This window comes from Eumetopias jubatus, unplaced genomic scaffold (genome assembly GCF_037043125.1).
Source record: "Eumetopias jubatus isolate StellerSeaLion01/CBP00866 unplaced genomic scaffold, mEumJub1_p1.0 scaffold_7, whole genome shotgun sequence".
In the NCBI taxonomy this organism is placed as follows: Eukaryota; Metazoa; Chordata; class Mammalia; order Carnivora; family Otariidae; genus Eumetopias; species Eumetopias jubatus.
Genome location: NW_028274813.1, coordinates 5,825,882 through 5,849,316, shown reverse-complemented (window position 1 = coordinate 5,849,316; position 23,435 = coordinate 5,825,882). Strand labels below are relative to the sequence as shown.

The 23,435-nt window shown below is 52.4% G+C and overlaps 1 long non-coding RNA gene across 1 annotated transcript in view; it reads right to left on the bottom strand.

The window, feature by feature from the left end:
• LOC114206684 (uncharacterized) overlaps window positions 1-8,597 on the bottom strand; it is a 28,844-nt gene extending 20,247 nt beyond the window's left edge. Inside the window, exon 1 of the long non-coding RNA XR_003608705.2 lies at window positions 8,455-8,597. This is a non-coding gene — a long non-coding RNA (uncharacterized LOC114206684). The remainder of the gene's footprint in view (window positions 1-8,454) is intronic.
• Window positions 8,598-23,435: the final 14,838 nt, after the last annotated feature.

Below are 23,435 nucleotides of genomic sequence, written 5' to 3'. Positions count from 1 at the left end.
CATCTGCTGGGGCATCTGATTGGCTAAGTCATTAAAGCGTCTGCCTTTGGCTCAGGTCATAATCCCAGGGTCCTGGGATCGAGCCCCGCATCAGGCTCCCTGCTCCGTGGGAAGTCTGCTTCTCCCTCTCCCACTCCCCCTGCTTGTGTTCCCTCTCTCACCGTCTCTGTCAGATAAATAAATAAAATTTTTTTAAAAAAATCATCTGCTGCAGGAGTTAAACACACATATATGCTACTGATTACTTCACAAGGACACTGTAAGCATTCAGTAAGAAAAAGTATACAAAGTTCGTGGCATAGTGCCTAGTATATAGTAGATACTCAATGCATGGTAGCTTTCATTATAAACATTCATAAGTGATTGATCCCCTGTCCACCTTCCTCAACCTCTTATTCCTCTATTTCTAGACTTTGAGAAGTTGAGATTCAAATTGAGATCAAAGTTCCAAATATGCACCAAGTCCTGTGATTAGTGTTTTGATTATCTGATTATTTCTCACATTATCTAATGTATTTCTCACAAAGATCCTGTGAACACTATTTTTATCCCTATCTAATATATTACAAAAATACAGACAGTTCAATTTTCTCAAACTTACTCAGCTCATAGATGGAAGTTTTATGATCAAGCCTAAGTTTTTCTGATATTAACCCTGCACTCATTCTATGTATCCATTCTCCAAGTCGTGTTCACCATCATCGTCATCATCATCACAACCACTGATGGTTATATACTCCATATAAAGCCATTTCTACCCACATTTCAGCACTTTCTTAGTTCTTCATTCCTTCTCTCGCTTCACACTTTTCATTTGGGATCATTTCCTATCTGCTTAAAGTATATTTTTTAGAATAGACCCTATAGTGAGGGTCTACTGGTGGCAGATTTTCTGGGGTTTGTTTATATAAAAATACCTGTATTTAATTCCCATTGTTAAAAGATACTTTCACTGGGTATAGAATTAGCCGTTTTTTCCCGGTATTTTCAAGATATCATTCTGCTGTGCCTTGGCTCTAATTGTTTCTGTTGAGAAGTCACATGTCACCTTGTCCTTCCTTTATGTTAAATCTATTTTTACGCAATGTCCACCATAGCCAAACTGTGGAAAGAGCCAAGATGCCCATCGACAGATGAATGGATAAAGAAGATGTGGTAGATATACACAATGGAATATTATGCAGCCATCAAAAGGAATGAGATCTTGCCATTTGCAACGACGTGGATGGAACTGGAGGGTGTTATGCTGAGTGAAATAAGTCAATCAGAGAAAGACATGTATCACATGACCTCACTGATATGAGGAATTCTTAATCTCAGGAAACAAACTGAGTGTTACTGGAATGGTTGGGGGTGGGAGGGATGGGGTGGCTGGGTGATAGACATTGGGGAAGGTATGGGCTACGGTGAGCGCTGTGAATTGTGCAAGACTGTTGAATCACAGATCTGTACTTCTGAAACAAATAACGCAACATATTTTAAGAAAAAAGAAAAAGAAGAAGATAACAGGAGAGGAAGAAAAGGGGAGTATGTCAGAGGGGGAGACGAACCATGAGAGATGATGGACTCTGAAAAACAAACTGAGGGTTCTGGAGGGGAGGGGTGTGGGGGGATGGGTTAGCCTGGTGATGGGTATTGAGGAGGGCATGTTCTGCATGGAGCACTGGGTGTTATGAACAAACAATGAATCATGGAACACTGCACCAAAAACTAATGATGTAATATATGGTGATTAACATAACAATAAAAAAATAAAAAAAATCTATTTTTACACTCCTGCTTACAAAATCTTTTCTTTGTTTTTGCTGCAGTTTCATTGTGTTATGTTTTTCTTTCAACTTAACTTGCTTAGAATTTATTGGGCTTCTGAGGATTGTTCTTCCCCCGGTTCTGGAAAGTTCTCAGCCCTTATTATTGGCTTTGCCCCATTCCTTGCCCTCCTTGATCTCCCATTATCCCTCCACTCTCTTATCTCCTCTCCTCTGCTTCTGGAGATGTTATTAGGCCACATTTCATTCTTCACTCTATCTTTTAAGTCTCAGCCTCCTGTTCATATTTTCATCTTTGCCTCTTTATCTGGGCTATCAATAATTTTCTCATTTCCATCTTCAAATTCACTAATTCTCTCTTAACGTTTATCTAACCTTGTATTAAATCTGTCCACTGAGTTTGTAACTCCAATTATTATATATATTTTTCATTTTTAAGAATTCATTTTCTTTTTTTTAGTTCATTCTCTAATCTACTTTTTACTCACTCATTTTAAACCTCCTCTTATTTCTTAAATATATTAAATGTATTTTTTCATTTATTGTATAGTCCTAATATCTGAAGTTTTTCAAAGTCTGATTGATTCTGTTCTCTCTCTCTCTCTCTCTCTCTTCTGTTTCCTTGTATGTCTAGTGATTTTTAAATCAGAGTTGCTCATTTTCCATGGACCTTTATATGAAGTGTTTAAAGCCTAGGATGGAAGTGGTTTCCTTTTGAAAGAACTTGTGTTCTCTTCTGTCAAGTACCTGGACTCACTGTCAGGATGGGACCACTTTAAGATAAAGTTTTGACTTGAAGTTCTTTGGGTTCCCAGGTTGTGTTAATTCAGGCTACAAACTGTGTTGGTGACAAATTCTGAGAGGAAGCTTCATTTTCACTTCCACCCAGTCCCCAGGTCCAAGACAGGCAGTGTTCCTTGTAGTCTTAGGAGGGGACATTGATTTCTAGTTCACTCTTAAACTTTTACTTCCTCATCTCAGAATATATAAAATCAATGCTTAATTATACCTGGCTCAACAAATATCCTCAAGTCCAAGCTAGCTTCAGGCCTCTGCTCACCTTCCTGACTCTCTGTCTTCACTTTTTTCCTGTCTGCATATCTTATTTTCTTGCCAACTCATAAATGCATTTAGGATTCTTTCAATCCAAGATTTTTAGTTGATTCCAATAAGAGAATTATCCTTTTTGTCTACAGTGTTGACAGAAATAGAAATTCCTGGGCCTTGGCTTTTCTGTCTTCAAAGTGGGCTACTATCCCTGCTCTCCAGGTTAGATGGAGGAACAAATGAGCTAGCAATTTTGTAAATAAGCTGTAAACCAATGTTTCTGCTTTGAGAAAACAGGGTCAAAGACCTCAGAAATCAATGGGGATTCACACGAGGGCCCACAGTCCCGGGCTTCAGGTGAATCCCACCCCAAGAAAAGGCAGTCATTCCATGCCACAAAGACCCTTTGCGCTGCCCACTTGACCCTCAGCATCTGAGTGTCATGACCCTCCATTCCCTACAAAAACTGTAGGAATACAGGCTTCAGAGACCACGTGACATATGAGCCAGGGTTTGAAGGGGCTTCAGACAAGATTAGGAAGAGACGGGGGGAGAGAATGCCAAGCAGAGTAAACAGCACAAACTGAAGCATAGAGGCCTGCCAAGGCAGAGTAATTGCGGGGAACCACAGGTCATCCCATGAGGGGAGTGAAGATGAGGTTAGAAGGGAAGGTAGGTGCTGGATGGTTGATGCCTGAAATACCAGGATGAGCAATTACCACTCTGCTCTTAGGCACTGGAGAGCCCTGGCAGGTTTGTGAGTTAAACTGAGGCAGCAGCTATGTCTGCTTCACTCAATTTCTGTCCAACACCTAGCACATTGTGGGCACTCAACAAACATTTGATGAATGGATGGATGGATGAATGGATGGGCGAAGTCTATTGGTCTGGCCTCTTTAAATTGAGGCCATGTACTGCATCTTTGCTAGTTTAGTCTGGATTTCTTTGTAGCTACATATTTGGATGGGACATTAAATAATTTTAATAAACATTTCTAAGCATGCATTCCGAGGTTCCCCTGAGTGATCTGTGCTGTTGTTCGTTACTCACTGGCAGTTCCAGAATTCTCTTGTTGTCCTAGAAGAGGTTCTCTAGAAATTTCCAGACAATTCCCTGGGCATCCAGACACTATTCTGAGACCTCCCATCCTACTGCTTCTTCAGCCTAACACAGCTCCCCAGTTAGGTGGCAGGAGAACAGGTCCCACCTCCTAACCACAGGGATGAGCTCACAGTCAAGGCTGAGTCTGCTGGTCACTGTGATTGGTCCAAACATAGCTGTGGGATACAAGATGGCCAGTTGGGTCCTTCTCCAGCATGTTTTCTGGATGGAGCTTATGGAGAAGGGTCATCTTCCCTATCAAGTCACTAAACTGGAAGGGTAGGATTCAGGAACTGCCTGGGGTCATAAACTCCTCCCAGATATGTTTTGCAGGCACATGCAGACAGACTGCATTTAGAGAAACTGAGGTTATAAAATGGAGAGAGAGAAAGATGGGAAGGGGAGGGAACAGTGATGTCTAAGCCCCCATCTCCCATCTCCAGCTATCCTGAGGGCAGCTGTACCCCTGCCCTGAAGGACATTTTATCACATGAACTCTTTCCCCCTTAAGGCAATTTGAGTTGGAGTTCTATCATTTGCAATCAAAAGATTTCAATGAATTCAGAAAACTGGATGGTGTGTTACTTTGATGACATATATGGACTTCTTTGCTTATTCAATCAGTTATTGTCTAAATGTAGACAGTTTTCTATCAATTTCCTCTGGCAACTAGTAGCAGAGAATTCTTCCAGATACCACCTCTACTTTCTTCCAGTTACCTATAACCCAGGAACTCGGCCCAGGTGCTCTGGCCACCAAGCATTCTCTCTCTGTCTCTCACTCTTGTTCTCTTGCTCTCACTCTGTGTGTGTGTGTGTGTGTGTGTGTGTGTGTTGAAGGTGATGGGGCTGGTGTGTATGTGTGTGTGGTGGTGGGGTTCAGAGCCAGGGAAGAGCCAGAGCCTGGGGAAGCTCAGTGGCTACACACACACACACACACACACACACACACACACACACACACTCCACTGGGGTGGCGGCAGCTCACGCAGAGGAGATGCCTGGAGCTCCAACAAGTGAGAGCCCTGTTCCCTCCAAGTGTATCCAGCATGCATCCTCATCAAGGTGAGCTTATCATGGCTTCCCCTCGTACTACCTGGGCACTGAGACACCCATCTTCCAGCTGAAAACACTGAGACTCAGAGAGGTTCAGATGCCCCGCATCACAGAGCTACCAGGAGGTGGAGCTGGAAACAGAGCCCAGGTTTCCCAATTTGTGTCCAAGGTTATTCCTTCTAGAGATTATGAGGTTCGTAGGAGAGGATGAAGGGAGAAGACCTACACACAGGCGGCACCCGTTCTGCTTGTATTGCTGAGCAACCGCAGGCAATTACCCAATCTCTCTGAGCCTCAGCTTTGACCTCTTTGGAGCATGTGAAAGTGCTGGGTCAGTACCTGGCACAGGTTAACTATTACTATTTACACATGATGAAGAACAGATTAGTGGGATGGACGCGGCAGTGAGGAAAGAGGGGTGGGAGGGACTAAGAAGGGGCAGCATGAGGGGGCTTCTCCATTATGAGGGAGAATTCTGCATCTTGACTTTGATGGTGGCATTACTAATCTACAGGCGTGATAAAATGCCAGAGGGCTATATCAGAAACATGCCCCGAAGACCAGCGCATGCACACACTGGTGAAATCTGAGTTAAGGTCTCTAATCAGGTTCATCATATTGTGCCCACCAATGTCCTGGTTCTGATAATGTACATAATTATGTCAGATTTCACCGTTGGAGCGAGCTGAGTGATGGGTAAATGGGACCGTTCTATGATTTTTGCAACTTCTTGTGAGTTTATACCTATCTCAAAATAAAATTGTTTTCAAAGAAATCTAGGCAAAAAAAGGGGGGAGGGAACCTCAGAGGTACAAATAGTGCCTGCGACTTTGCTCTGGTAGATATCATGCAATGTAATGTTCACTCATCCTTACTTTCAAATTACAGTAGTTGATAGAACTAATAGTTGGTAAGCGCTTATGATTTAATACATTCAGAAGGAAGCACATGTATTTCTGTATCTCAAACTTGATTTTAAATATCTTGATAATTGTATTGCAATATAATCAATTTCCTTTGCAATCGTCTGGTTTTATATTATGCATTAGGAAAACATGGTTCTAGGAAGGGGTCCTTCAGCTTCCAACAGCATGGAAAAGATTAAGAACCTTCCCTGGGATGTGGACTGTAGGCTGACCACCATGGTCCAGATGAGGAAACTGAGGCCCAGATGGGAGGTCTAACGACACCTCAAGGTCTCGGATTTTCAGACTCACTTGGAAGGAAGTATCTCTTCTAGGAGAAAAAAGAGAGCTCCTCTCTTCATTGCCACCGGCCACCTCTGGGTGAGTGTTTACTCTGCCAGGTGGAGTCCATCTGGGTCCACTCTGGGGCCGCACAGTGGCCTTTGAGACAGAGAACAATGCCACATTGTGGCCCTGGCTTCAGATGAAAGAGAAACTTGGCCTGATTGCCCAGGCAGCAGCGACTGTCCTCTTAATATTAATACAAGGAGGGTGTGCCCCTCGCCCACACCCTCGCCACTTTCACCGTTGTGGCAGTTGTGTGGATGTGATCCCACTGCCGTCTAATGCATGGTCAAAGGCCAGCATGCCGGGCACTTTTATTGTCAGCTGCCTCAGTAATCTTTAACCTCCCACTGGCCAAAGGGCTGAAACCCAGAAAGACAAAACAAACATGGGTTGGGCACCAGAGTAGAATGACTCAAGAGAATCAGAACTGGAGGAAGACCGTCCACCCCCCTGGCCTTGCCCTCCCAACACCCCCAAGCCATAGAGCTGGTCTGAATGCTGGGGGACAAATGGTGAGACCCACCCCTGGGATGCCATTGACATCTGTCCCTTGCTGGTGGTGGAACGCAGGACCCTGGGGAATGGCTATTAGCTTGTCACTCAGGTTCAGGGAATGAAGGCAAATGCCACGCCGGCCATGATCACCCCTGACCTGTGGCTGAGATGCAAGGCTAGCTGGACCCACTCCAGGAGTAACACTTCTGCTGGGGTCAGTCAAGAGGGTAGAGGGGCAGGGTGAGCAGTGGGAGGGGTGGGCATCAGACAGGCCCAGCTGATCGGGCTCCACCATTCATCTGACCATCCTCCTGGAGCCTCAGTTTCCTCCCTGTGAAATGGGACCTCTAACATCTCCTCTCAGCTTCAGTACGAGCTGCTGCCATTGCCGAGCATTTGCTATGACCAAGGACACACTTTGCTCCAATTCTCACAACACCCAAAAAGTGGGCTTCACTGTCTCCATTTTGCAAACTGGCAAGTCTGGTGCAGAGAGCAGACTTGCCCAATGGTGATGCCAAGAGCTGAACCCAAGTCTCCATGACCACAAAGCTGTCCTCTTTCCACTTTACTGCACAAGGCAAGCCCTTCCAGCAAACATGCACTGAGCCTTCTCACGGTGGCTGTGAGGTAGGGATCATGGCTTCACTTGGAGGATGACAGTGAGGTTCAGCCCCCGTGCAAGTGAACAGGGGGTTCTGGTTGAAGCCTGGGTCATTTGATTCCATGTCCTTTTTACTTCCTATCAAACTGAGGAGGGCTGCCCACACCCATAGGCAACTATCATCACCAACATGAGAAGGTTTAGACACAGAGCCAGGGTCTGAGTCCATTTTAAGGTGCAAAGATGGAGACCTGGGACTCCCTAATGGGCCCTGGTAACAGGGGAGTGCCTGTCCCAGTCAGCCACCTCACTCTTTGATCAGACCCACTGTCACTGTGCAGGGGAAGGACAGACAAGGAGATCCGGGCTGAATTTAACCCCATCTCCACCCCCAAGGGGTAGAGGCTACAGACAGGTGGAAAATACACCAAGAGATAGGATGTTCTTAGTCTGGATTGGATTTCTTAATCCATTTCCTTCTCAAACCTGGGCAGCTCTGGGTCTCTGCTGTGCTGGCAGAATCCCCCCCCCCCCCCCCCCGCACCATCCAGGGCTGGGGCCCCAGCCAAGCCCTCACAAGCCCTGCTAATAAAGTTACCTTCTGTGCCTGGGGCAGAAGGTCAGGAAAAGCCAGCAGCAATTTGAGGAAGGTTATGGTCTTGGGATCTGCACAAGGGTGGGGCTTGGGGAGGGAGAAAGATAGGAGGGGGCAATAAAAGACAGGCAGAAAGAGACAGTGGGGGGGGGGGTACTGGTACAGGAGTGTGGCCCCTAGCGGTACCATCTCTTTATGACCCATACAGGGCACATAAACAGGCATCAACAACAGCTTTACCTTCCCCCTCCAATCTAAATGATCATCCAGAGTCCACTACTGGCCTCGGAAACATACCTGTGCTGGTCACACAGTGGGTGCTGAGCCACAGGGGACAGGGAAGCCCAGGATGGAGGGGCTCTGCTTGACTCTGCCCACAGGCTGGAAGGCTCTGGGCTGCTCCCCTCCCCTCCCAGGGCCTCACAACCTGTGGATGCTGAGTGAGGGGACCTGGATGTTTCCGGTGGAACGTAGTCTCTTGTAGGCCAGGGTAGCCCCTGTGTGGGCGGTGGGCACCGTGGGGTGAGGAACTTACCCCTTTGGATGGTGCAGATTGTCAGGGGTCATCCTTTGTGGCTGGACTGCAAGGATCATGCTGGAAAGGGAGACTGATGCCTACGGTGTGACCGGCACTTCATGCATTTTGTGAATCGCCAACTCGGCGAATCTGCAGGATCTTCACACCCACCTCAGAGCCGCCCCGCCCCCCCACCGCCTCTCTAAAACATGGGGAATGCCATGGATGTGGAATGAGCCTTTTCCTGATGCCCTGGCCACCAGAGATAGGTGACTGACTCTGCCCACCGTTCCCCAGGGTGCCACCCCTTGCCCACCCCATGAGTCACTTTCTGCCCTCCTCTGTCCTGCTCTGCGGCCCAGGGACCAGCAGCGAGCACTTCCTGGGTGGCTCTGCCCTCTGACTTCCTGTTGGGGCCAGCCAACAGGAAGCCCCCCCTGGGGATGAGACGGTGGTCGTGGTTGAGGTCGGGGTATTCTTGGCTTCCTTCGCTTTGTCCTCACATGACTGCAGCTTTGTCAGGTGACATCCACCCCACCCCCAGTGCCCAGGTGGGGCTCCCAGCCTCCTGCTGCTGCTGGCCCCTTGTTGGTTCCTTTAAGCTGGTTCACACCTCTGTAGAGCGTCTCGGTGTAACTCTCCCTTCCTGCATGCAGTTCTGCTTCCTGCAGGACCTCAGCTGGATGAGAACCAAAGCCCACCCTCAGGGAGGCCGAGAGGCTGGTGGCTGCCCCGTTGTCCTTGACCATCACCCCCAGGCCACAACAGGTGGTGACCTTGTCAGTCGTCTGTCGGGGCAGTGGGTTGGCTGCTCCGTGGCAGCCCACCTTTTCGGGGAGGGAAAAGAGAACAAGAGGGGACCGTGGCAGGCGGGAGAAAGCAGAGGGAGCACCGTCTGGCGAGACAGGGCATGCGTGCATCTCCCTAAGACCAAGAGGACGCAGAGCAAGGTGATGAGGTCTGGGCTCACCCAAGGTGGCTCACAGCCACCTTGGAGCAGAGGGCATGCTTGCAGGCCACGGGGGCCTGGCTGCGTTGGACAAGGCTGAATAGAGCCAGCCTGCCCGGCCAGCAATTGTGCAGCGGGACAGCCCCTGGCAACCACCCCCCTCATGACAGCCAGTGTCTGGACGGCGCCAGCCGCCCAGGGACCAAGGGGTCAGGGGTTAAAAGAGGGCAGGGGAGATGTGACACTGTCCAGATGGGGCCAGAGAGTGGAGAAAAGGAAAGCCATTTTGTGTTTGGGCCCTGCCCAGCAGGGGCTGGTGGGTAACGCTTGGAAGGCCCCCGACCCTCAGGTTTGAGAAACCTAAGCTCAAAGGATCCCGACCAGTGAAGCTGGAATAGAAGAATGACTGGGCACCTCCACCTGCCCCCCTTCCCCTCTGTGTTCAGTCCCCTCCTGTGGCCACACTGTCCTGTGCCGAAGCGGCCACCTTGGAGCCACCTCGGGCCACCTCGGTGCCACTGGTGTGTGAGCCCGCCGAGTATCGCCGTCTTGGGGCTGGGGTGGAGCCCCCAGGAGGGAGGGCGCCATGCAGGGTGCGGAGTTTGAACTTGAATGTCAGAAGACTTGGGGGATGAAGTAGCGGTGTGCCTGTCTCCATTTCTTAAGCATCTAATACACACTCACCGTATACCAAACACTGCCAAGCTGCCGAGCCCTTCCACACACGCTGCCGCAGTCAGCTCGCCAGCTGACCCGGCGCCTCCCCTCGCTGGGTGGCCGCATGTCTCTGAGCCTCCCTGTCCTCGTCTTAGACTGAGCATGAGGGACCCCAGTGTCTGGAGTGCTTTGGAGATGGAGTGTCTGTGAACGTCTGTCTCCTCTGACGGACTGTGGGCCCCGCTCCGTGGATAAGGCCTGACATGGGGCACGGGGCGGCTGTGGGAAGTGTTTTCTGGGATAATGAATACAGTTACTTTGCTTCTTTAATCCATAATTTGGGGGGTTATGATTTTCAAATAAGAGATTAAGCCCGCACACAGGTGATTTGCACTTTATGGTAACCCCAAATACAAGGATTTGCTGCAGCATGATATGGCAACATGAATGAAGTCTGAGCGAATGGACAAAATTGGAATTAAGGTAAACTCCCCCCTCTCCCCCCACCCCCCGCCCCATTTAAAAGCTCGTCAAGGAATCAGGGAATTTCAGGGTGGATGGGGCAGAGGGCCCTGTAAATGTGTTTGTTGCTCTTGCCACAAGGGGGCGCCACTCTAGCAGGTACACCCTTGTCCCCGAATCCGGTCCCAGCTGCCCTGCTGGTTGGGAGGTCTGAGGACTGGCCACCTGTGCAGAGAGCAGGTGGGTGGTGTGAGGGACCGAGGTGGGTGGGAGGCCCACCTGGAGGAGCTCCACGAGAACGCCCCCCATGGGCTGGTTAGGACAGACTGGGAGGCAGACGGGCAGAAAATGGTCAGCCCCAGGGAGGTCAGGAGGCTTCTCAGGGGCCCAGGGAGGCCAAGGTCAGAGGCCTGGGACAGCTGCAGGGTGTGGTCTGCAGGCTGTCACATGAGCCCCAGCAGAGGAGCACCCCCCCAGTGCTGGGCAATTGTGGGGGGCCACAGAAGGGTGACCTTCCGGAGTCAGAGCCTGCACTGGCTGGCTGACCACACAGATGGGCGGCCAGGCCAGGCCTTCGTGGAGGGTGAGAAAACACTCCTGAGCTGAGCTGGCTTCTCACCTCCGCCCACCCATGTGGCCTCGCTTCCACTTCCTCCCTGGACTGTCCTCAGGCGTCCGGCCCTGGCAGGTCATTCTGCTGGTGTCCCTAGGGGGACATCCAGGAGCAAGGACATGCTTTGCCTGACCAGACATGCCAGGGGGCACCTCACCCAGGCACACCTTCCCTGTTCCACCTGTCAGGGCTCAAGGTGAGGTCACGTTGCAAGTTTCGGATGCGAACCCCCTGCCTGCCCAGAGTGAGGAGGCTTCTTGGCTGCCCTGGGCCGTCTGCCATGGCAATGCTGAGACCCCAGCCAGCTCCTCGGGTGTTCCTGTCCTGTTTCTGGCCCCTCTTCTTGGGAGACAGGCCGGAGTACCTGAGGGTCAGCCAGCTGAGGACACCTGGTTCTCCTCAGCCCTTGTGGATACTACAGCCACGGGGCACTGCCACCAAACCACAGGTGACCAGCTGCCTACATGACATCCTCACCCACTCACAGGTGATCAGCAGACTATAGGGCACAAGCCCAACACTAAGCCCTGAGCATATGGCCAAGCGCCTGGGGAGTGTCTACACACTCCCAGTCCGTGCCCAGACACACTCTGATGTGTCTGCCCAACCTTGACCTTTTGTGCATCTGTTCATGGACCACTGCTCATTGAGGGCACTCTTGTCCACATGCACACACACACTCAGACAAGCGTGCACTCACACACACACTCAGACATGCATGCGCACACACACTGAGGCATGCATGCACACACACACACTGAGGCATGCATGCACACACACACTGAGGCATGCATGCACACACATACACTCAGACATGCATGCACTCACACACACACTCAGACATGCATGCACACATGCACACACCTCGTACCCCAGGGAACGCTGATGGCCTCAGGAAGGAAGAGTCTGCAGGTTTCCAGGTCCTGCTGTATGATGTGTCTGGAACCCCAGTCAACTCCTTCTCCCAACCCCTCCCCTCCCCTCACTGGCCCAGCCCCTGAGACACTGGCCCGCCTCCCTGAGGATGTCCCTTCCTCTCTGTCCCAAGACCCACTCCTCAGGTCAGGCCCCAATATGAGCAAGCCCCTCTTCTTTCCCAGCACCTCCCTGGTTCCTTAGCCTGGTTACTGGGAAGTCTCTTCAGGAATCAAAGTGGCTCCGTGCACCCAGACACAGACCCTGGTCTCAGGCTGGTGCTTGGGTTTAAATCCTGACCTCACTGACATTCTCCTTCCTGTGTGTTCCTGGGCAAAACTCGTGTAACACTTCTGAGCCTCCATTTCTTTGTGCTTGTATTTCAACATCCCAAACAGATGCATAGGTGGAAACACGCCTGCATCCCCTCTTCTACTCTGGCCTGATTCCGGCTTACTTCGACGGCTGCTTCCTCCTGGAAGCTCTCCTTGATCTCCCCAGGCAGTCAGTGACTTTGCCTTCTGGCTATATGGTCCCTGTTACCTCCTGTTCCTGTGTCTCGACTTACACATTGTGACCCCCTGAAGGCAGGGGCCTGGGTGACCCTGGTGCCCAGTGTCAGAGGCCTCTCAGAGCCAGGCCATAGAGACTCTAGTCACCGTCCCTGGAAGGCACCGGAGGGAACAGAAAGGAAACGGGACAGCAGGCTGAGGAGGGGGGCTGCCTCTCCCAGCAAATGTGGAAGACACTGGTTTTTCCATATGTTTCTCTCCCTGCGTCTCTCCCCGCACAGCATTCGCCTGAGGAGCGAACTTTGGGTTTGGCAGCGACCCCAGGACTCCGTGTTTCTCAGTTCCTTCCAAAGCTCCAGGAAGCATCTTCCTGCCCAACAAAGTTTGGATCCTGTGAAGGGGGCTCCCCTTTCCCAAGGTGGTTCTCCCTCCCAGGCACCCCTGTCTCCTGCCTCCAGTTCTCTGGGGTATTGGAAGGAAGGTCTGGGAAGGGGCCAACTGGCCTGAACCAAAGCCCCTGACCTGGCCTCGCCCTGGGAGGCTGGCCCCAGCTGAGGGTTCCCCTGCCCTGGCTTTGTCCCCTGGGTCCCAGCCCTCTTCCTTCCAGGGACGGGCACCTGACCCTTGGTCCCTGACCTCTTGCAGCTCATGCTGCTTCTGCACCCCCTCCAGTCTCTCACCTGCTGCAACTCTGACCCCAGACCCTGGCCTCAGAAACCACCCTGTTGCAGGGAAGACAGTAGGCCACAAATCCAGACATTGGGGTTTGACTTTGGCCTGTTATGTCACCATGAGACCCGGGCCTTGGGCGTTCTCATATAGCAGAACGAGGACCGTGGCCCCAACCCAGGGAGGCCTGCAGAGGATCAAGTGAGCAGGTGTATGCCTGTTCCTCCCGCCCGTGCTGCTTCTGTTCCTTGCACAGGCCGCCAGCCTGCCCACCCCTGCACCCTGACTCTGGCCAGGCCCGGCCCAGAGGCCCCTCTCCCCTCCTTCCCTGCTCTGGTGTCTCTTCCTCCAGGAAGCCCTCCTGTAGCCCAGCCTCAGAGATGGCTCTCCCCTTGAGCCCCCCTACTCAGCATCAAGCCCCAAACTTCACCAGATAGCCTGATCCTCCTCAAACTCTTCCCCGATTAATTTCTCAAGAAATTAAGAGACAGCTCAGAGGAGTTTCGCTCAAGGCCAAGCCATGTGCCACCCATATGGGGTTTGTCCAGGTGTCTGAGGCCTCTGGGGGCCAAAGGAGCCCTGACTCCTCCCCTCCGGGCTGCAAATCACTTCACCTCGCCAATCTCAGCCTCGGTTTTCCGCCCTGTCTAATGGGGATAAAAAGGGTGCTGCCTTCCAGAATGCAGTGAGGATTTGTGAGGATTGCTCCTGAGTGCTCAGCCTGGCACCTGGCAAGCGCTTAATAATTAGCAACTTAGAAAAGAAAGCCTGAACCCACAGGCCTCTCCCTCTTGCACCTGTCTTCCTTAAAGCAAAGCTGTCAAGTGGTCCCTCCTTGAATTCCTGTCCTGGGCCGGTCTGCCCAGCTGCCCACCGGCCCGTCTCCTCTTCCCGGGAGCTCGAGCACTCCTCCCGGGGCTCTGCGGACGTGGCCAGCAGACACGGCCCCGAGACGGGCTACATGGGTCCACAGTGTGATTCAGATGCTCAGCAGTCATGAAGGAGCTCAGACGCCCAGGCCGGGGCAGCAGGGAGGCCCAGGCCCAGCCCAGCTTCCTACGCACCGGAGACCAGATAACGGGCACGCCGAGTCTGCCTTGGCCTCCGGCTGAAACCGGGCGTCCCGGGAGGCTGGCATGGGGACAGGCTACTCGGGGCCACAGCTGCTTGGGGACTATGCATCTCACATGCATGAAGACATGAAAAATGTACGCATTAGCACGAAGGACAAGCCGCCCTGGTGTCTTCGTCCGCTCACACTGCCACAGTGAAATACCACTGACCCGGGGGCTTACCCAGCAGACATTGATTTCTCACAGTCCTGGAGGCCGGAGTCCAAGATGATTTCTTCTGAGTTCTCCCCTGGGCCTGTGGCTACCGTCTCGCTATGTGCCCACGTGGCCTTTCCTCGGCACGTGAGGCAAGAGAGTGAGCTTTCTGAGGCCCCTTTTCTCAAGGACGCTAATCCTATCAGATCAGAGCCCCACCCTTATGACCTCATTTAACCTTAATTACCTCCCAAGAGGCCCCATCTGCAAACATAACCACATGAGCCATCAGAGCTTCAACAGACGAACTCGGGAGGACACAAACATTCAAACCATAGTACCTGGTGACAGCCGCACAGTCATGCTGATTCTAAAATCTGTGCCCAGCTCAGATCCTAAGATGCCTGCCCCACTGTCAGGAGAGTCAGGAGGCAAAGCGAGGGAGAACTGACCCCCGAAACGTCCTCAGCCAGCATCTCATTTGTCCCCTGCATTTTCAGCCCAGGGAGGGCAAGGGCTGACCGTCTGGGTGTCCATCCCCACAGGCTGCCTCCCAGGCGCGCGCGCATGCGCGCGCACACACGCACACGCGCACACACACACACACACACACACACACACACAGGAATGGCCCTGTGCACACAGATGCGTGTTCGCGTCGCTGCAAGCGCTCGGGGATATCCAGGTGTGTTCTTGGGGACATACATGTTGTTTTGTGGCCGTGTGTACGCAGGAGATCACAGGGGAGCATACACACCGTGTTTCCCTACACCCTCCCCTACATTTTGCTACCGTGCCATTTTCTGACGATGTTTTCTGCCAAATTTGAATGCCTGCCCTGTCCCACAGTTTCAAGATTCAAAGCTGGCTTTTAAGAACCTAAACTTGCAGAAGCAAACAGGAACTTGAAAAGGAATGTGTGCAGATGGGGTCTGAGTCATCAGGAACTTAACTGGCAGGTTCAAGGGCCCAGCGTCTCATTATCAGAGTCCCCTAGAATGGCTCCCCAGACGTCAAGGCTGGGCACTGGGGGCAGGCGGGTGTTACAATGACCCTGCCTGAGGAGACCCAGGCTAGGAATGGGAGCCCCATTTGTCCACCTCAGCTCTGTGCCCCATCCCCACTCCAAGACCAACACAGAACATGGGCTGGGTCAGACCACAATTTGAGTCCAAGCTCCTCATGTATCAGTGGTGGGACCTATGCCAGATAACCTGACTCCTCTGAGCCTCAGTGTTCTCATCTATAAAATGGGCATGTTAGTGAAGATTGCATGAGATGATGTACATAAAGAGCTTGGCACACGGACTAGATGTTAGCTATCATTACCGGTATTGCTACTGTCAGTCTGGAGGTCTGGGGGGCCCCCCCCAGACTCTATTTGCCTGAAGGATGAAGTAGCCTCCTGGGAAGGAACTGCCCTGAGGAACAGGGGAGTGAGGTTCAGGACTTGGCCCTGGAGAGGTGAGTGTAAGCACAGGGCGGTAGGTCCCCCTACTCACCTTGAGCACCCACGGTGGCACCCACAAGGTGCAGAGCCTTGCCCACATCTCAGTGTGGTATCAGGGGTGACCCCTCTGGGGTCATGGAGCAGCTGACCCAGGCTCTGGCAGCCACACGAGGCAGTGTCTGAGGGTCTCTCTGGGGGACCAGAGCAAGGGAGGAGGAGAAAGACAGGATGGAAGCTTCTAGGAGCCCCCTCGGTGGGGGGGGGGGGCCCTCTGCATCCTGCTACAGCAGGTAGCGTGGAACCATGGAAATACTGCCTGGCTCCTGGATCCTAACTCTGTTTGTGCCCCCCTGATTTTGTGGAACGGAAAACAGTTTTGTTTTTCCTTACTGGGGGAAAAAAAGAAAGTCAATTGGGAAATTTCAGTGTGAGCTCCCGTGAGGACAATCCAACCACCTCCCACCCCTCTACGTTCCTGAGGACGGTCACTACAATGCCCCTTTCCCATATAGACCTACAGGGAAGGATGTTGTTTGTTTGCTCAACAAATGTTTACTAAATGCTCTGCACATTCCAAGCCCTGATGATTCTGTGTTGAACAAGGCAGATGGCGCGGCCCTGCCCAAAGGGGGCTCCCTGTCCCTCAGGGGCCCAGCTGCCCCGAGCTGCAGGAACACGGCCTTAGAACCAACTGCACAGACTCAGGTTCAGATCCCAGCTCTGCCCCCATCATGCTGGGACGCCGCTTGCCCATCTGTGAAATGGGCACGGCAAGCCTGCTCCACATGATTCCTGGGAAGTTCGTGAGAAGAGATACCTTTTTCTGAAGTTTTAAAAATGTAAAACCAGACAACATACCTCTTCTACTATTTACAGGTGAAAAACCAGATCACTTTCTTGTTTAATTTCACACCCGAGTTCAGGAGTGTGGCCACCTGGGTGAGGGGAGAGCAGTGGCCCTGGGTGGGAAGAAGTTATTGACGATGTTCTGGTTCTCGTGTTAGGTGGTGGGTCCCAGGGTCTCTTACTGACATACCTAAACTATAAACACACTGGGCCAGTCACAAGTGTGAGGCGTAAACCAAGGACCACCTCAGGACCCGGTCCTGTGTTTTGAGGTCCTCACAAGAATTAAAACAGAATGAAATGCTGTCTGTAGGGAGCCTGGCTCACAGAAGGCACTAAATAAATGCCTCCTCCCCAGCTTCCTTCCTGCAATGTGACATTTTCCTTGCTTTTACAAAGCAGATTTGTGCCATCCCGGTGAATTTTAGAAGAGACGAGAAGCACGTCTCCCTCCTGAAGAATCAGTGTTTGCTCCAGAGCCCCTCAGTTGCTGTAGGGGCAGGAGACAAGCGCCCACTGCGGCAGCCTGTGCCGGGCCCCCCAGCACCTCAGCTGTCCTCTTGTGTTCAGTGAACCCCTGGGACCCTGACGTACATGGAGCCAGCCACAGGGAGCTGCTGCAGCTGCAGGGAGCCATGCCAGCTCCCTATCCCCATGCTTGCTGTCCTAGTGAGAGCTCCCCAGACAGGAAGGACCAATATTTAATATTTAGGAATCTCTAATAAGGAATTAGAATTTATTTATTATTTTTATTTATTATAAGAAATTATTATTATTTGATGATAAGGAATTGGCTGATATGATTCCGGAGGCTGATAAGTCCTAAGGTCTGCAGTCAGCAAGCTGGACACTCAGGAGAGTCGACATTATGATCCCAGTCCAAACCTGAGGCCAGAGACCCAGGGGAGCCAAGTGGGTGGTTCCCGTGTGATCTGGAAGGCTCAAGGCCCAGGGAGAACTGGTATTTCAGTTCAAGTTCAAAGACGGGAAAAAGCCAATGTCCTAGTGTAAAGCCAGTCAGGAGCAAGAATTCTCTCTTACTCCTAGGAGAGACCGCCTTTTTGTTCTAGTTGGGCCTTCGCCTGATTGGGTCGGGCCCACCCCGATCCAGGAGACTAATCTGCTTTGCTCAGGCTACTGATTTCAGTGTTAATCTCATCCAAAAACACCCTCACAGGAACACCATAATAATATTTGACCAAGTATCTGGGCACCTCATGACCCAGTCAAGTTGATATATAGAATTAGCCATCACGTCTGCCAAGAGTCCCCATGGGAGCTCAGCATCAGAACCCCCGCTTACCTGGACCCGCAGACTGGGCCTGGCAGAACCCCACTTTGCGTCATGGCCCCCAGCCCACATTAAAGACAATATCGGAAGCTGCTGGGAAGCTTCTCGGTGAGTGGGACATTGAGGATGCTGGCAGCCCCGTCACCCCCTCTCCACTGGGTGATGGTTGCCAAATCTAGCAAATAAGAATACAAGACACCCAGGGGTACCCGGGTGGCTCAGCTGGTTGGGCATCCAACTCTTAATTCTCAGCTCAGGTCTTGATCTCAGGGTTGTAGTAAGTTCAGGCCCGTGTTGGGCTCCACGTTGGGCATGGAGCCTACTTAAAAGAAAAAAAAGTTAAAAAAAATGCAGGACACCCAATAAATTTAAATTTCAAGTAGATGGTGAACAATTGTTTTAGTAGAAGTACATGCCGTGCAATATTTGCCTCTATCTTACGTACTTACCGCACTCATGGCTTCACCGTTGTTTCTCCTTTACTCTGAGTCCCTTTTCCCTTCAGGTCTAGGGGATGAGCAGAGAGACTAGGAACGGGGCCACCCTGCCTTAACGTGGCCCCGTGGTGCATACAGGGCCCCCGCGTGGTTTTCCACCCCAGCCTTCCCCCCCTGCCCGGCCCCCTCTCTCCTCTGTCTCTGTCTCTGTCTCTCTCTACCTCTCTCTTTGGCCCTAAGTGCTTTGTTCCCTTCGTGTTCCCTCTCGAATCAGATCGTGTTGGCTGAGCCCAGGCTCATTGCTCCCAATCCCTGGCCGGCAGCCTCAGCAGTTCTGGTCACTCCGCCCGCGTGTCTCCTGAGGATCAGATGCTCTGAGTCCAGAGCCTGAGGAGCTCGTGACAGAAACGGTAGTGCCGTGGTCTCCTGGCGGAGAAGACGCGTCTGTTGAGGGGATCCACAAACCTCAAATCCTGTCAGACAGACTTGCCTGGCCTGTGACCAGCCATTAGAGGTACGAATCCGTGACTGAGATTGGGCAGAACTGTCCACACCCCACCTTCCACTTCAGATTACTGCGTGATCTGGAGCAATCTACGCCACCCTTGTTTCTTTGTTGTCATCTGCAAGAGTCCTGCTTGTCAAGCAGTCTAAAGTTTGTTCCTCTACCCCAAATTCTGTGATTCTGTATACTGGTAAAGCAGATAATCTGGCTAGTGTCAAGATTAGCAAGACAGAGAGGCTCAACCAATATTCAATCTGCCCCAGAATAAACATTCATCCATTTGTTCAACAAACACCAAAGGTTTGCTCATTGATGGTGCTTAGAACAAAATCACCCACACACTTGAAATGCTCACAAATGCTGACTTTCGGGGCTGCCAATTTAATGGCGAACATATTGGAAAGGGTGGTTTGGTCTTCCAAGTTTAGACGCTGGCCAAGCCTCTCTGGCTAATGCCAGAAGGAGCTGATGGACCTTGACATTAGGTGGACCCCACATCTTGCCATTTTATTTGCTTCATGCTTAGAGGAACCAATGGCAGAGAGAAAGAGGGTCACAGGCAAAGGGAGGGATGGTGATAGGGGCCACTGACCTTCCTCTGTCTCCTGCCTTGACCACATAGGACATAAAGTGAACCCTTGCTGGACAGGTCAGCAGGTCAGTGATCGACTCCCCCATCCGCTGTGAGGTTCAGCACCAACTTGGTGCTGCCAAGTTTTTCCCCAAATGACAAATTATCACCAAGGTCCCCGTAAGAACAGCCTATAAGGTCTTCAGACCCTCCACCGTGGTAATAAGTCATTCAAGCCCTAAAGAACTACTAACCTTCAAACTGAGAGAATTCTAAAAAAATCACCTATGCCCAGTATCTTAGTCCATATTGTACAGATGGGGAAACTGAGACTCAGAGGGGGAAAGTGATTTGCCCAGGATTGCACGGGTGGGCAGGGTGGCTGGCAGAGGACTCCCTACTCTGGTCGCTGAACCAAATGAAGAGATCTTAAAAGCACTCTACGGCCCCATCACAGGACTCCCGGCCCCAAAAGCACCCAAACACTGGTTTGGATGGTGCAGGTAACAATATGGTGCCATCACGACAGCAAGCAAAGCCACATCCATCAGCCCTGCTTTGGGCCACACGGGGGCTTTTACTTTTGCAGGCTGGTAGGAGTCCCCACACCAGGAATTAACCTAATGGCTCCAGAAAACAAGACATCAACTTCGAAGGGACTCTTCGTCCAGTTTTTAGACAGGGACCGTCAGATGATGGAAAGATTCTCTGCTGAGACCCCACACACACATCAAGCTGGCTTTGAAAGTCTTTGGAGCCGATGCTGCACGTGGAGCCCAGCTAACCCCTCCACCAAGCCCCGACAGGCTACCAGCTTCTCCCCGGCTCTCTGAGCTTGATAAAGGGATGGCCCAAATAGAGGAGATGAATTCCAGGAATTGGATCTTTCAACACCCAAGGAGCTGGAGCCTGGGGCAAACAATTCCTTCCTGCCTCTTTAAATGGTTTTGGTGCTTCTGGTACTTGGCATCCCATATGCCCTCTTCTGATCTGCGGTCATTCATTCATCCATCCACAGAGGCAGTGAGCACCTTCTGTGTCCCAGGCCGGCAGGGCACACCCAAGCTTCCCCACCCTCTCCTGGGTTCGGGACCCCGTGCCCTCTCTTTCAGGGCACACATTAGCCCATCTTCAACCTGCCTTGGGCGTGTCTGATTTTCCCAGCAGACCATGATGCTCACGGGCAGAGACTAACACAGAACAGGGTCAAGTTAAGATGAGGTCATGAGGGTAGACCCTAATCTAATATGACCTTGTCTTTATTAAAGAGGAAAGTTGGACACAGGCACCCACAGGGACAGTGTCTTGTGACGATGAAGGCAGAAATCAGCGTGATGTGTCTGCAAGCCAACAACACCAAAGACCACCAAGCAACTAGCCAGCCACTTGGGGCGAGCCCAGGAACAGATTCTCCCTCCCAGCCTCAGAAGGAACCAGCTCAACTGACACCTTGAGCCTGGACTGCCAGCCTCTAGGACTGTGGGAATATAATTGTCTGTTGTTTAAGCCCCCCAGTGCGTGGTGCTTTGTTCCGACAGGCCTAGCAAAGGGATGCAGATTTTGGTAGGAATTTGGTGGGACTTGGAAGGCAGTGAGGTGTGTGCCAGCTTCCTGCCTCAGAGGGAGGGAGGATGGGCTCCGGAGTCAGATGCTGACCCCAAGAACGACGGGGGTCGCTGAGCGCTGTTGCGCAGCAGACAATTCTCCAACACTCTCTGTGTTTCCTCACCTGCACCACCCCCCCACAAGGAGGCACTAGACTCGCCCTCGTGCCCTCACGTAGAGGTGGGGAAACAGCATGCTGGTGCTCCTGGTCCCCGGGGCCCTCCCAGGAGGACGGAAGCACCCATGGCCCCTCCCCCACTTCACGCAGGACTTGGCAGGGAGGAGTTAACCATCTCTCCCGCCCCCCAGGCATGCGTGAAGACAGTTTGGGAGGAAGAAGGGGAGGTGTGGGGGCAGCAGGGGGCCTTTGCCTCCTCTCACGCTTGCTGTGCTAGCCTCAAGCCCCTCCAGAAAGGAGCCCACTCCCCACTCCCGGCACAGCTGTGCTCCTCCCTGCCCTCAGTAATCCATCCCCCCATTGCTAATATGGATCTGGGGGCGCCCTCAAAGGAGAGGCCAGCGCCCCCACGGCACTCATGACCCTCCTGCCTGGCTTCCTGCTGGTGGGGACCCTCCAATCCCCGTGAAATGCCTGGCGTCCCCCGCACACGTGGTACTGCCCCTTGCTGCCGTGACAACTGCCGTTTCTTCTGCCCAGAGCGCCCCTCCTGCCCTCCTTTACCTGCTGAAGCTCTGCTTTCCTTCCATTCCCCCCTCAACACGCCTGGCCACCGTGAAGCCTCCCAAGAGCGCCAGGGGACCCCCAGCGCGGGTCTCACCATCTCACCCAAAACCACTCAGCACCAAGGAGAGGTCAGGTGAAGTTCCCTGAAACATGCCAAGGAGCGTTGTTCCTCTCCTGCTCAGAAACTATCCATGGCTCCCACTGCTTGTGGGACAGCCCCAGGTCCTTGCCTGGCCTTCCGCCTTCCCGGGCCTGCTGCCCGCCACCCCCCCACCACTCCCACTTACAGCCACTGCTTGTTCTACGTCCCTCTGGGGCAGGACACAGCTGGGTTTGAATTTCTGCTCCGTATAACCTCGGACATGCCACTGAATGTCTGTCCCCAGCTCTGAATGGGAAAGATTCAAGACATGAGACTCTGAAGCCCCTCCCAGCTCTGTGCCTCCAAAGCCAGAGTTGCTGCAGGCTGAGAAGCCCCTCCACAGGGCCACCAGGCACCCAAGAAAAGTCTCCCCGGCCACCCGCAACCACCAGGAACATCTGTGCAGGGCTCACATGTGTGACCCTGAGGTCTGCTCTGCAGAAACCACTAACCTTTGGAGTCTCACAGAAGACTAAAATAGGAAGCCGTCTCTGCCTCCCACACGGGGTAGACAGTTTTCACAGTTCACACGGCACTTTGGCTCAGAGAACCGCGGCTGCCATTCCAGCATTTTCAGACGTGACAATCAATACTTAAAATCGGGTAGAAGCGGAAAGGTGAGTGGGGGCGCCAGCAGGGTGCCTGCTTCCCAAAGCCTCCACCTGCCTTGCAGAACATCTCCCCTGGCTTCTGAAGAGGTCCAAGGTGGGGCCTGCACACGCACACGCACACGCACACACACAGGCACGCATGCGCAGCAAGCATGTGTGCAAACGTACTCACAGAGAAACACGTGCACATATGCATACACACTCACAAACATCCACAGACCCACCATCAGCCACACACACACACACACACCCCCTCACCTGTGCATGGGCACGGCCAGCCACGTGGCAGGTGCCCTTGTACACACACCACCCTTCTCCATGGTGCCCAGCCTGGCCCTATGTCCGCCCCCCCAGAGCTCCCCTCTTGATTCTGGCCCGCCTCTGACCAAATCTACAGGGTGACACTCAAAGACACAAACCGACACACACCCACGCACCCTCTCCACTCCCTAAGATGTACACACACACGTCAGCCCAGGCCAGTGCGCCGATGCACGCACATAAGCACCTGCTCCGAGATGGACGTTCTGTGCAGTGGACGGAGCTCAAGCCTCCAGGAGCCCCTTTAAGGTCCAAAGGGAGCAGAGGGTGGGTGGGCATGGGGGAGCCGCTGAGTCAAAGCTGGAAGTCAGGTCCCAGCAAGGCTACTGTGCAACAAGACCAGGACTGCTCTGCCTTTGGGCCCCAAGCTGGTGTCCCATCCTCCTAGAAATGAAGAAACCGAGTCCCAGCAATGGGTTGCCAGCCAATGGTGGGAAGGACTTCTGGGCTTGGCCTCCAGCCCACTCCAAAGGCTGGGCTCCGGGAAGTG